Genomic DNA, 15,313 nt, shown 5'->3' with positions numbered 1-15,313 from the left:
TCACTGTCAGCAATTTTACTAGAAAGCCACGTTTCGGTCAGGATAACAATATCAGCTGTACACGTGTCGATAAGAGATGACAAAGCGTCGCGTTTGTTGCACACGCCTCGCACGTTAGAATACAATATTGAGATGGTGTCAGTCGCCGGGCCTTTACATAGTTATGTTGATGGCGCGTGTGAATTATAATTGCTTGGACCAGGTGCGGAAACTGCGTTATCGGTGCACGGATGCGGCGCGGACACTGTATTATTGGCACCCGGAGGGAGAGACGCGGCGTTGTTAGTTTCACGAGCGTGACTAGGAGTCACTTCACAAACACAATCTGTTACAGGGCAGTAAGTATACACCTTTTGATTAACGTGCAGCCTGTTTAGTTAGTGCGAGAACCTCTGACCGGTGCCTTTACCGAAATCGATTAACTTTTCACGCACCTGCCGCTTAGCCGGACAGAAATCCTCACTGACTGAAATTCCTGTTCCTTTCAACTTAAAACGCTGAGAAAACACATTCGCCTTGAATTTAGAGGAAGAGAATTTAACAATTATTGGCCGGCAGTTATTAGTTGTGTATGAGCCTAATCTATGAGCACGGGATATCGCCTCGCCAAGTAAATCTAGTCCTAATATTGTGGAAAGATTGTCGCGGATATGAGACTCTGACTGGCGACCAGTCTTCGGAAAGGGTGTCAGCGATACCGTAGAAAAGTAAGTTGTCACGACGTGATGTATCTTCAAGCTCATTAAGTCTTGAATTCAGAACGGTAGTTTTGCCTCCGACGACCTCACTAACAACTTTAGACAGTTCAGTAGGATGCTTTGGCACATCTAGTAATTCTACAAGTGATTCGACTGCTGCAAGTCTTGAATTGATGTCTAACACTTTTAGTTCTAGCTGATGCTGGTTATCTTTGGCCTAATTTAGCATGTCAACCATTTCGGTATGACGCGCATCGTTTTTAGAAGGCTGTTCAGCAATGGCAGCCAGAATATCAGCGTTAGTGATAGGGCCGGGGTTTAATTCAACGTCCCCAGACAACAAAAGTAACTTAAAAACGTGAACACACACATATAAGCAATTAAAAAAAAAAAAAAAACCAGCGGGCACCGGAGGAGCAGCAGAAAACAATTACAGGATCGTTTAACCTGAAAGGATGGGTATTTACGAACCTGCAGGATGAAGCAGAAGGGATTTTGAAGCGATCGCATAGTCACCTCTCCTCTGTGCCACTGAAAGCGTCCTGTGGTGACCAGGCGCTTAAATTCGCAGAGAATCCTGCTGTCGTTGACGATGATGCTGGCTTGGTGAAGGGGAGGGACGAAACTGTGGCATCGAACACGGGCGCGATGTCGTCACCGATAGCCGCCAGGAATACAGTGCATGATGACGGTGCAGAGATGGTGGTTGGCTGTCGAGGAGGAGGTAGCCATGTCCCAAGGAAGGCCAAAATCTGCAGAATGAAGCAGAAGGGATTTTGAAGAGACTGCATAGTCGCCGCTCCTCTGTGCCCACTGAAAGCGTCCTGTGGTGACCAGGCGCTTAAATTCGCAGAGAATCCTGCTGTCGTTGACGATGATGCTGGCTTGGTGAAGGGGAGGGATGCAACTGTGGCATCGAACACGGGCGCGATGTCGTCACCGATAGCCGCCAGGAATACAGTGCATGATGACGGTGCAGAGATGGTGGCTGGCTGTCGAGGAGGAGGTAGCCATGTCCCAAGGAAGGCCAAAATCTGCAGAATGAAGCAGAAGGGATTTTGAAGCGACCGCATAGTCGCCGCTCCTCTGTGCCCACTCTTTGAAAGGAAATTTTCAATCCAGTTTATAACGGACGTTTCTACTTTAAGGGATTTTAATTTTTGGATAAGACGGCATTGTGGAACTTTATCGAACGCTTTTTTTTAAATCAATGAAGATAGCATGAGTTTGATGTTTCTTTATGTAGGTTATGGTGGATGTCCGTTAAAAATTCAAAAAGCTGAGATTCAAAGAAGTACGACCGCCAGAAACCGTGCTGGTTTGTAATGAGTATATTGTTTACACATAAATAATTTATTACATTAGAATAAACGACATGTTCTATCAATTTACTTACAACAGAGGTTAGAGATATGGGTCTGAAGTTGGTAGGGACATCTTTTGGCGCCATTTTTAAAAATCGGGACAACCATTGCAGATTTCGAGTCAGCTGGAACAACACCAGAGTCAAGGGATTTTTGAAATATGCGGGATAAGAGCACACTAGATATGTCACTTGTAATCTTTAGCAACTTTGTAGTTATAAGGTCAGGACCGGGAGCCGAGTTAAATGGTAAATTTGATATTAATTTTGAAATTCTGTCGTTTGTCAATGATCTCATTCATTTAGGTGGTTATAAGATACTCTGGCCAGCAAGAGAGTAATGAAAAAAAAATCATCAGTAAACACTTCGCTAAAGAAAGTACAAAACAGCTCACAAGTCTCTGCGGACGGTAAACGTTTTCCAAGCTGACCGAGTCCTTTACCTGCTTTGGATTCACAGTGGACCAACACATTTTGGGGTTTGTTTTCAGTATATTACAAAGACCATAGTTAAAAAAACTTATCTTTCGCATTTTTAATTTCATATTTGCAAGTTAAATAACACTCCTTGTATTTTAACCATAAAATAGCAGTCTGAGATGCCTTTGCGGCACGAAAAAGCCTATTCTTTTTATTTAGAGACCTCTTCAAACGTGTTGAAAACCACGGGTTCGAAAACGACGTATGAATGGTTAGTTTCTTAATAAACTTTTTACACAATTCAAGCAATTTACACTTAAACAAAAGCCAGTTTTCATTTAGAGACCTAGCGTCAAATTCTTCTAAAAACCAAGCTGAAAGTAGCGAAAAGTGTTGATTAATAGCGTCGAGGTTTGCCCTAGATTAACTGGAAATTGTTTTTGCCCGAAGAGGTTGCTCTTATGATGGAATGAAAAGTTCAACATTAATAGATATGTGATCACTTAATGGTTCCATATACACAGTATTTGCAACTATATCGGGTTTTTAAATAAAAAAAAAAAAAAAAGGTCAAGCATAGCTTCACCACGACTGGGTTGATTAACAATTTGAGAAAGTGCAAAAAAGTATATAACGTCAACAAAATCGCGAGACTGTTTTGGAAGGTTCTGCCAGGATAAAAATGGTATTTTATCAGACAGAATGGACCACATTAATTTCAGGGTAGTTGAAATCACCAGAAATAACAAGTACATCATTTTAGTATAAAAGGATAAGATACTCCAGAAAATCATGAAGTAGCGGAGCAAAATCGAGAACACTTGGGGGCTTATAACAAGAAACTACAATAATAAACATGGTAGGCATTTTTATTCTAACCCAAACTGCTTCAAAGATTGGAACATAATCAGAACAATCAGTGCGGTATGTCTTTTTGACTGCTACACTTATACACCTTCTCCCTTTCGGCCTGCTCTGTCATTGCGAAAAATAAAATGTGAGGGGTGCATGGTTAGTTACGAGTTTGAGATATCACCTGTGAGCCAAGACCTTGTGCTACTTTTGAAACATGAAGCGGCTTTAACCTTCTGTTTTGATACTCCACGCGCGACTGAGCCGGCCGTGGCGGTGCGTCGGCTCAGGAGCGCGGGACGGGATCTACGTCATGACGTCGACGGGCAGGTGATTATCAGTGGTGCTAAGGTGCTTGAGCCGGTAGTTTCGGTTTCGCCGTGCCGCCGGAACGAAACTTGGAGGCACGATATTTACAATACTATACACACTACGAAAAAAACAAATTATATCTCGTGATTCAGGATCGCCGACTTCGACTTAGCAGCTCATAATCCAAAAATCGTAAAAAATGGAGTCGAGTTGCTCTTTCGTCGGACCGACTTTTCTCGGATCCAGATCGAGATCTGGAGCGGGAGCTAATCCAAAACGAGCCGTGGAACACGTCCGTCTCGATCCCGATCGCCAAGTGAAATAGGTTCGCTCCAGAGAAGTCGATCCCGGCGCGCTCCAAAACGACCAGTGGAATTCGACATTAGAAAGGATGGTACGTTGTAAATACAAATAGGTTGCTTAAAAAAACGAAAACATACACTTTTCTCGTTTTGAATGTTTGCGGGTCTCTGAGGGCGCCGCTGACCTTCCATCATCTTTCTTTCATGTTCTGTTTTTTCTCCGAGTTTTTGCGATCGGTTCTGGCCGAGGTAAAGATAAATAAATATACGAACGAATGAATGAATGAATGAATGAATGAATGAATGAATAAATAAATAAATAATTATATATATACATTTAAGTTACCCTTAAACTGCGGAAAGCCCGAATTTTGTTCTATTGGATCAGCTGTTGGTTTTTTTTTCACATTTGGAAAATGAGAAGTGTCCAGTATTTTTTGGACTATTTCCAGAATGTCATAAAATTGTAGTTTTTGTAGTAAACTTTCGACCATTAAGGCGGTCCAAAAAACCTCCCAGTATTCAAGAAAATCCTCCTACATGTTCTGAAAAAAGGGTAACTCGCTAACATTTTTTTTTAGAGTGCAAGAATGTTGCAGGCGTTCCAGCTCGTTTTTTTCGCGATTAGTTTTTCATCGCGCACGTCAAACGATCTCGAACATACACTATAAAAAAACCTGTGCGTCTACTTTCCCGCACAACACTCGCAGAACCAATCACCGTAACTTACGGAGGCAGTTCAACGAATGGCGATGCCGAAACATATGCTTAGACCGATGCCGAAACATATGCTTAGACCTCAAAACGCAGTCTGATTAGGCAATGTAAGCATGACGTTTTGCATTGCTTAATGTCGCAATTCAGATTGCGTTTTCTTGTCTGAACAAATGTTTCGGCATCGTCATTCGCTGAACTGCCTCCGCGAGTTGCGGTGATTGGCTCTCCGAGTGTTGTGCGGGAAAGTAGACGCACAGGTTCTTTTTTTTTTTAGAGTGTAGTAAATTTGTGGCCTCGTGTTCATTTTGCCTCGCTAAATATAAAATGAATGGATCGTTTGCGTCGAATACTATACTACCATGTATATTAGTCACTGGAATTTCAAGGAGCGCTTGGCGTCAATTATGACACTGATAAGTGTGGGGCGTCTACTTTGCAGCAAAGCAACTCATTCGCTGCAGTTTACGGAGTGGTGAATGATTAGGCTGAAAATATGTTTAGGCGGCTCTCCCGTCTAGATATACTGGACAACACGAATACTTTAAACGATTCGCTTCCCTCGTTCAATAGACACGATTTGCTCTTCACGCGACTGCGGTGGCGCTGCTGTCGGCACTGCGCATGCGCAGATGCTTCGCCTCAGGCGAATCTGGTTTCTGCGCTTGCGCAGTGTCCACACCCGGTGGGGGCAAACGCGGGCTTGCTTGTAAAGAGAGTATCGCAGGGCCGGCTTTTGGGGTGGGCGACCTGTGCAGCCGCACAGGGCGCCGTTCACAGGGGTGGCGCCGAAAGGGCTGCCGATTGAAAATAATAGGTGTCAAAAGCTTTGAATCCGAAGCTCTTTCTCTTTTTGTGCGTGAGCGACCAGCGACGACTCCAGACTCGCAATGCGGATCAGTGTTGCCAACTCAAAATTCAGAAACCCGCCGCAAGAATCCCGAAAACCGCTAAAAACCGCTAAATTTATAATGTGGCGCAAGAATGATTTTTGAACGCAATTTAGAATAAGTATAAATATTAAAAACATTGTGAAAGATAATCTTCTTTTATTTGTTTGACCAAAAACTGGTGGCAACAGGTGGTATTAAAAAAAAAAAAAAAAAAAAACATGTCAGCGGGAAAACTGTTGAAGTGGCAATACTGGTGGCGATCTCTTTCATTGCTGTTTTATATTGGAGAAGGACTGACTATCTCATTTCTCGAGGTAGGATATTCCATAATTACGTTCGGCTTTTTAGCACGGAGATCCTGCAGTGCATGTGTTCCATTTCCAGTGGATTGATCACTGCGTAACCCCTATCACTGTCGTGCACAGCTGAGTAGTTTAAGCTGAATTCTCGTGATTCGAACATATTCTTACGTAACGACTGCTAGTTTCTAGAATCTAACTGTTAATGGTCGGAGTGCACTTGTTGCTGAATGTAAACTCGGTGAATTTTCACCGATTTGGTCACTGTTCTTTGCGTTGACTTTGACCTTCAGGGGTCCGTATCACGTAATCTGGTGCTATGCCTACGGTACTGCATACAAAGGTGCCACGAGCTGCTAAAAAATATTGTGGTATCTACCGAGGTCACATAAGGAGTGTCTTCGGCTTCTTGTAGACGATAATTTTTGTCTTCCTTAGTCTCGGGTTTTTAATAATATTTTTTTTTAAAGTAACGCTGGTTTAAAATTTATAGTTAGAATGGCTGGTGTAAAATTCATATTTAGTTTGTTGGTTAAATTTTTAGTGATATACCACTTCCTCAAAAGGAACCATGAGGAGCGCAGATGCCCTGAAATAGTATGTGAAAGTACGCGAGGGCCCCTCAAGTTCAGGTGAACCAGCGGAGGAAGAACCATTGCACGAAAAGAGCTCGACAAGCGAAAATTATTCCCATACAAAGGAAAGTGAGGCACCGCAGCAATATCCCGAGGACGCCGAGTTCTCCACTGCCAGATTAGTCTTTGAAACTAAACAAGACGGTGATGACACATCGAATGAGATAAAGTCCGCCAGCGACGAACTGTCTGATCCTGCATTATGGCCTAAGCTGACACCACAAATTCGGCACGCCATAGTCAGCCAAGGGCCTGCGAATATAAAAAGTAGCGTGGAATTTCCTCTAGACGAGCACAATTGTCACTCCTGAACCAAGTTTCTGGACCGACATCTTGAAAATGGCGAAGTACTAAAGCAGCGCTGGCTTTGTTACTCCAATTCTTCAAGTAGGGCTTCCTGTTTCTGTTGCAAGCTTCCCGACGTAAACCCAAAATCGTCTTTGGCGACTGCTGGATCGGAGGACTGAATGCACGTGTCGCAGATTCTCACAAGCCACAGGAAGTCTCCTAGTCATTTTCTGTCCTATCAAACTTGGACACAGGCAAGTTTGAGAATGCGACGAGGCGAATGCATCAACAAGGAACAGCAACTCATGATAACGCGAGAGAGGGACCGCTGGAAGGGTGTCTTGTACTCTTTCTTTCGAAGCAGTGCCTGGCTTTCCGCGGCTCCATTGATCGGCTTTTCGCAGAAAACAATATAAACTTTTTGGGGTTAGTCGAGCTACTTGGTGAATTTCACGAAGTCATGAAGGAGCTCCTGCGACGTGTGGTTCGCCGGTAGGTGGTCGACCACTACTGCGTATAAAATATCGAAAATTAAATAGTTAAGATGATGGCCACGGACGTGCTCAAGCACATCCTCGGTGGGTTGAAGGCTGGGAAATATTAGTCTCTCATATTGGACTACGCCTGACATGAGCCATACCGAGAAGATGTCATTTACTTTTCGCTTCTTGTACATGATCGATGGCAAAGTCATAATTCAAGAGCGTTTCAATGGTTTCAAGACAGTCTGTGAATCTACAGGAGAGGGCCTCACCAAGGCTATTATGTCGACACTTTAGGAGTGCGCCATTATGATTGAAGACTGTCGCGGCCAAGGCTATGACAACGGCGCAAACATGAATGCTCGGGGATATTTGACAAAATCCGCGAGCATTTTTTGTTCTACGTGGATGCCGAGTCTCTCAATCTCGGGGTGAGGGATGCAGCAGCATCTTCTACAAAATCTGTCACGCTCTTCGGTATACTCCAGAGAACTGATATTTTATTCTCTGCTTCTGTTAATCGCTGGAAGACCCTGACAGATCACGTCAAGGGGTTTACCTTGACGTGATCATTAAGGTGAAACATAACGTGGTCAGCGTGTCTCACAGCGGCTTACCTTGAAGCCGCTATGTGATACACGCTTGGAATTCAGAGTTAACAGCCTGAAACCCGTCCGCCACCCGACAGCTGAACTTCATGACACCCTTGTTGGTTTGGCCGAATCACAGCAGGCAGACCCTCGCATCCGACAGGAAGCTCGAACTCTTGCAGGGCCGCTCACGGACCTTACGTTTCTCGTTTCCCTTGTTGTGTGGTACGACATTATTTTTTAAATTAATGTTGCAAACAAGAACAGGGAAGGTAAAACGAAGGACATCGTAGCAACCACCAGCTGCTGAAAGCATGCAGCGATTACATCAACAATTGTCGCGATGTCGGGTGCGAAACTGCTGTGGCAACTTTGAACGGTCTTGACGAGAGCATGGGTGTTGACAGTCTGATAAAACTGACCCCTCGACTGCGGCGGAAAAAGCGCCAATTCAGTTATGAGTTCCAAGACGAGGTTGATGATGTCGAGATAAACTTCAAGCGAGCGTTTTTCTACAAGATGATTGACACCGTAAAGATGTCGCTTGAAGAACACACAACGCTGATGGAGCAGCATGTGAGCCTCTGTGGGTTCCTGTACGACTTCACCGGACTTCCCGACAAAGCAGAACTTCTTGAACTGTGTCAAAGCCTTGACCACGCACTGAGACACCTAGAAAGTACAGACATCGATGCTTCAGATCTCTACGGGGAGCTGATATACCTATGCAGCCTGCTTCCCACTCGGTACAGCTGCTCCCCAGGACGTTCTTCAGTTCATTCTGGACAACCGTCTACGTGACAACTTCCTTATACGTGGGTGTCATTGAGGATCTTCCTCACTTTGCCAGTGTCAGTGGCCACCGCTGAGAAGAGTTCCTCTAAATTAAAGCTTATTAAAATATACCTAAGATCAACCGTGGCAGATGACAGGCTATCGTCATTAGCAATTTTGTCAATTGAAAACAGAATAGCGTCTAGCCTGGATATGTCGCAAGCCATAGCCCGATTTGCAATGTTGAAGGCTTGGAAGCTTGCCTTCTGGAGTATCGTACATGGTTAACTTGTGCTTTTGTTTCCTCTGCCCATCAGGCGTTAGCTTGCAATGGGAGACCCGCAATTGAAATTTGGTTAATGTGGGAAATAAATGTATTTTGAACCATTTGAACACGGTGCCGACAAAACACCCACTGCTCGCGAACGTCCTTCGTTTTTAGGATGTGGTTTGCGACTGACAACGACAAAATCACGACCATTCGCGCTGGGTCACTCTGGAATGTTTACTAACAACGTGTTGTTGGGTGCGAAAATAGGGGGGCGCCACGGCCGCAGTTTGCCCGGGGTGCTTGCTGCTCTAAGGCCGACCCTGAGTGTTGGTGTATACATAGAGTTATTATAATGTACGCTAGAGGTTCAAGTGGCGCTAGTGTGCTGACGCAAATTGAAGCAGACAGCAACCAGTCGAAAATTGACTTCCGGTAAGGCATTTCTGTGGGAAAAAGTGAATGCATTTTCTTTCTGCGCTTGATTATAAGAGCAAATATCACGAATAATTCGTACGTGCTAAAGGTCTGCTGAGAACATTTCTCAGTCACGCAGACGAAATAATTAGACAGTTACGGCGTTTTTCTTTCAAATCCACGGCATTAAATACGGTGCTAAAACGGCTTGATACATGCATTTATGTGGACGGTAAGACACTGTTAGCGCGAACGCGGCGTCCTCGCTTTTCATCATATGGGATATACATGCCAAACGAACGAAGGACGCCTGGAAAACACCAAGAGAGACGGCAAGGACTACGCAGTAACATTGGATCAGCTCCCTGCGCATGTACACTCTTAGAAAAAAGGGTATGGATAATCCTCTCTTAGGGGAGGAACGGTCTTGTAACCTATGGTCTTTTAGAAAGGGGAAACTTTCGTCCCTGAAGTAGGGCAGCAAATAGTTCCTCCGTCGCCTGCATTTCATTATGCCGGCCCTGAATAGGGTGACCACCCGTCCCGCGACTCGCTGACTGTCCCGCATTGAGGGCTCGTATCCCGCGTCCCGTAAAAAATTTTTAAATCTTCAAAATGTCCCGCATTTCATACTGTCGTAAAATTCACTCTGCAGCTCATGGTACAGCCGAACAACGGGGCACGGGGAAGCGCGGAGGTCGCTGGTAATCGTGTGAATCGCATGGGTACGCCATTTTCTATCCAAGCATTGCGGGAAGCGACCGTCGTTCTTGCAGTAGAACCGACGCGCTTGCTCCGTTGCGCCTCTCCCCTTGGTGGCCAAATATTGTAAGAAAATTGCTCGCCAAAATTTTAAATATAAGATACTGCAATTATTTTCATACCGCTGTGTCACAGCAAAAGGTTTGCCGTGGATTTATTTTTTTATTTTTTCATGAAGACAACTACACAAGGGAAAAAGCCTGCAACTCACAAGTGTCGAAAAAGAACATACTGTTAAAAATTTGTGTACACTCTAAAAAAAGCCTGTGCGTCTACTTTCACGCGCAACACTCGGCGGGCGAATCACCGCAACTTACGGAGGCAACTCAGCGAATGACGCCGCCAAAACATATGTTTAGACAAAAAAAAAAAAAAAAAAAAAAATGCAGTCTGAGTTGTGACATTACGCAATGCAAGCGTGACGTTTTGCATTGCTTATTGTCAAAACTCCTAGTGCGTTTTTCGGTCTAAACATATGTTTCGGCATCGTCATTCGCTGAGTTGCCTCCGTAAGTTGCGGTGATTCGCCGGCCGAGTGTTGCGCGTGAAAGTAGACGCACGGGCTTTTTTTAGAGTGTAGCACCATGTTGGGGGGATAAAAGTAAGCGTTGACAGGAAACAATAACCAGAAAAAGATTTACGGTTTCTTATTTCCATTTGATGCATTGAGTTCTGCTTCAGTTAATTTTTATGTTTTAGGTTTCGACACGTTTAATAGCACATTCGGTATAAAAAAAGTATATCACTGGGAGTAAAAAATATTTGAGCTGAAATGCTGAGCCTGCAATACAATTAGAAGGTGTATAAACAGCACAGGATATTAAATGTGTTAACAGAGCCTCGGTTCTTAATTTGCGCGTTAATAAATTTCCTTAATAAATTTTCGAAAAACGAAACCGAAAGAAGATGAGTCGGGAGGGCGAAAGCTTTCTCCCGTCTGCCTGGAGAAGGAGAAAAACGTTCTCGTTCCTCCCCTTTTCTCGTGTCCGCTTGGGGGCGCGTCAGTAGGAGGGAGGAGGACGCGCCGTTGCTACTTTTTTCCTCCATTTTTTCTTAGAGTGTAGAGGATTCAAAAGAAATTGAAGGCTACATAATAAAGCCCGGCTTGCAATAAATAACTACTGATTTGTTCTTTCTGCTTACGAAAATGCGTGCACAAAATGTGATGCGTGTTCTGCGTTCAAAACATCACCCGCACGCTCGAAATCGTGGAAAATAGGGAGACGCGAGAGAAGAAGTGCCCGATAAAAGCTGCCCGGCGTAATAAATAACAAACATAAACAGCTTTCATAACCCGGGTATACTCTATAGTTTATGTTCTGAATGTTTTTTAACCGCTCGTAAAAATGCACGACGGGGCCATTGTCATATCGTTACTCGAAGGGCATATCAACAATATATATAAGCGCGACCGGAATGCTGGCGAACCTTGAACACCACTCTACATCTACTTCGATTCTTATTTTGCTTAGGATCGTCGCTCGTTTTTACATACCTGCTATAGAGCGGAGGTTTCGTCCTTAAATATAGCGAAATTTAACAGCGTTCACCGGCGAAGAAACATACTCTAACTAAAGCGATTACACTTTTACGATAATAATAAAGGTAAACTATTCGGTACGGCCGAAATAACAAAAGTTGTTCATGTTATTTTCCGGCGAAGAGACAAAATGCACGCGCGTTTTCCCATAGGAATGCACAGGAGCACTGCAAAAGTAGACTGGTTGCTGTCTGCTTCAATTTGCCTCCCGGAAGTCGCATAGACACTAGCGCCACTTGCTCCTCTAGCGTACATTATAATAACTCTATGGGTGTATACATCAAAGTGAATGCGCGACTATTGTTAATGGTCAATGCAAAACTCCTTCCACGTAAATAAAAAAATAAATAAAAAAATAAAAACGGCGTGCGTTTTTTGGTGCACTCAGCATTTTATTTTGTTTTCTTTTTTTTTTTTTTTATTAACGCAGCATGTGTTAATAAAACGGTTAGGCTGGCACCTAACCGTTTGCCGGTTTCACGCTCCAATGACGGTAGAAGAAAACGCGATGTTCGGCCGAGCGTCTTGCTCGAGTAGATGCGAGTTACACAGCATGTAAGCGTTTTAGCGAGCGTCCAGACGAGCGACGGCGACAGCGGCGCGAATCAGCGACGAGCGACGGAGATTTCTCACTGTTGCTCGTCGCGTCGCTCGTCGCGTCGCTCGGTTTTTGGATTTCTAGAAAGAGTCGCTCATCGCCTTGCATGGTCGCTTGCTCCCGTCGCTTTCATGCAGTCTGCTTCGTCGCGCGGCTGACCGAGCGACTGCGAAGCGGGTTGCCGTCGCTTGTCTCGTCGCTCACCAAATCGCTTACATACAGTTTATTTCTACCTTACTCCCGAGGGTTCCATCACGTGATGAAACATTGAGCGCGCGCGTTTGGCGGGAACGCTGAAAGCTTGAAGCTCGAGCTTCAAGCTTTCAGCGTTCTTGCCAAACGCGCGCGCTCCTTTTTTTTATTATTTTGGTGCGTTTTTAGGATAGGACAATAGACCTTTTCCCGAATTACCCAAACACCAAAAAGAATGATTATAATGCAATTAAATGGAAAGGCGCGAGCGAGCTGGACAAAAATGACGAAAATAATCCCTGGAGAAGGGGAACAAGAGGGACAAAGGACAAACACAAATCTCCAAACACAGCTAGGTGACTGGTGAGCGACCAAAAAATCCGCCTGGTCCGGGTATCGAACCCGGGACCTCTCCATTACAGGTGGAGCGCTCTACCAACTGAGCTTCAGGGGTTAGACGTCAGTAGAGCAAACGGGATTTATCAACCGCCACCAGTCTAACACCAACAAGGGTGAAGCTTGCAATTTAAGGTTATGATTATAATGCAGTTAAATGCAAAGGTGCAAGCGAGCTGATAATCCCTTCTCCAGGGATTATTTTCGTCATTCTTGTCCAGCTCGCTTGCACCTTTGCATTTAATTGCATTATAATCATAATCTTAAATTGCAAGCTTCACCCTTGTTGGTGTTAGACTGGTGGTGGCTGATAAAACCCTTTGCTCTACTGACGTCTAACCCCTGGTTAGCTCAGTTGGTAGAGCGCTCCACTTGTAATGGAGAGGTCCCGGGTTCGATACCCGGACCAGGCGGATTTTTTCGGTCGCGCACCAGTCACCTAGCTGTGTTTGGAGATTTGTGTTTGTCCTTTGTCCCTCTTGTTCCCCTTCTCCAGGGATTATTTTCGTCATCAAATAGAATGCCGGGAACGTAGCTACACGCGCTGCGCGTGCTGGCGTCTTCAGCTCTAACTGTTCAAAATGAAAAATCTAAAACAAATGGCGCTTCGAACGCGCGTTCCACGGACGCTTTTGTTTTGTTATTTACTTGGAATATTTTCCACAGGGAAGGCGAACACGTGCCGCGCGCGTGTGCCTGCGTTCCCAACGCTCTTTTTGATGTTTGGGTAATTCAGCGAAAGGTCTATTCACCAAGAAGCCGTAGCGCAGCGCGACTCCTTCATCTTCTGCGTTCCGCTGTCTCGTTCCCAGAGTTACAGCGCCTGAGTTGCCGCAAGACCTGAAAAGGCGGCGCTGCGATCACATCTAGCTTGACGTTGCATCACATTCTGTATTACCACCGCCTGTGCCGTAATAGCGCGGGAAAGGTAGGATTTGTTTTTGTACGTGTGTGAGTGAACGGAGGCTCTCCTACAGTTTATGTTTATGTTTATTTACTGGTTTCCACCAACAGCAACATGCCTTCCCGGTGGTGCATCACAACACAGACAAAGAAGAACCATACGCTCACACGTCAAACGCACTAACGTTATACGGACAAAATACCAATAAAAAAACAACAACCAGAAAACAACTTCTCACATTCTTTTATAGTTCTTTGCTAAGTGAAAAGTACATATCTTTTTCGATGTTACTTTCTTTTATTTCGATGTGTGACCCGTTGTACAGGGTAGGCGTTTACAACGCCGGCCAGTGACACAAAGACACGGGTAACGAGCCGAGGCTCGAGAGAGAGGAGGACCGGTCCCCGCATTCCGCGCACGCACAGCGGCACTAATCGGCGACGACGGCAGTCTGGCCTGCAGCGACCGCCTGCCCGCCCCTCGGACGAGCGAGCCGGTGTCGCAGCTAATGACGCGACAGCATTCCCCAAACGGCGATTCTCCCCGAGTCAATATACGGCGAGATCCGACCTGCGCGCGTGCTCTGTCGGGGAGCTCTGTCCTCCTCCGGGTCAAACGTATGTATGCCCGACAGAAAGCAGCGACGACGGCCCGGGAAGCCCCACGGGCTCCAACGGCGTTGGACGCGATGGTGGACAAAGCCGGTAGCGTTACGCCTCACCAGCGTCGGTATTCATTAACCCGGAATCGTGGGCGGGAGTGTTGGGTTTCGCTCGTTTCCGGGTGCATATGTCCGTGCTCCTCTGCATGGCACGCGACTTCGGGAAGGCATTTGGTGTACGGGTACCAGAGCGCGCGGGGACAGCAGAACACCGACGAGCTCTGCTTGGAATGGTTAACGGGTAAACGCAAAGCTAGCAGCTGCCTTTGCCTCTATGTTCGAACGCGTTCCGAGTTCGAACATATAGCCTCCTGTATACTGACAAGGCCTGCCAGATCGCCACGAGAAGCGGCCGCCGAAATGGAAAAGCTGGAGTGGCAGGCAACGGATGAGAGGAGAGCCACGTGAGTGGCGCCCCGGTGCGGCGAGATGCCGTAACACACTTCTCCCGAGCGAACAAGTGTGTTTGGGGTCTTCGCCGCTGGAAAAGCTGTGTGCTGACGTCCAGGTTACAGGAGGAATGGCTCTTTGATGCTCTGTGCTACCAGATGTTTAACACGATAACGATAGATAGAAAAAAAAAAGGGGGGGGGGCGGATTACAATGACTTCCAACTAGTCCCCCCTTTCCATGTATCTTCTTCATGTTTAATTACTCTTACCAACACGCTCGTTTCGTAGTTGCTACCAGATCCTCGCGCTCCAAATCTGCGCCCGGGCACTCTATGGCTCCGTCGTCGAACTACCAGGCTTTATAAGTACATGAACCATCCAACTTGTCATTCGCGACTGGTGATAAGTATGTTGGATCACGTATCGTCACGTCACGACGAAACAAATCCTGGTCGCGACGTGACGGAGAAAGAGGGCGCCAGCGAAAGATCTCTGCTCCAATAGCAGTCTTGTACACGTTACTGGAAAACAACTAATCGATTAGAATTACTCTTGGTTAGA

The 15,313-nt window shown here is 45.6% G+C and overlaps 1 pseudogene; it reads right to left on the bottom strand.

Annotated features, from left to right (window-relative positions):
• Positions 1 to 1,210: 1,210 nt before the first annotated feature.
• Positions 1,211 to 8,904, bottom strand: LOC115326913 (annotated as a pseudogene).
• Between the last annotated feature and the right edge of the window lie 6,409 nt (positions 8,905 to 15,313).

This window comes from Ixodes scapularis, unplaced genomic scaffold, assembly GCF_016920785.2.
Source record: "Ixodes scapularis isolate PalLabHiFi unplaced genomic scaffold, ASM1692078v2 PGA_scaffold1__304_contigs__length_218370807, whole genome shotgun sequence".
NCBI classification, from domain to species: domain Eukaryota; kingdom Metazoa; phylum Arthropoda; class Arachnida; order Ixodida; family Ixodidae; genus Ixodes; species Ixodes scapularis.
This window is presented reverse-complemented; position numbering and strand designations above follow the sequence as displayed.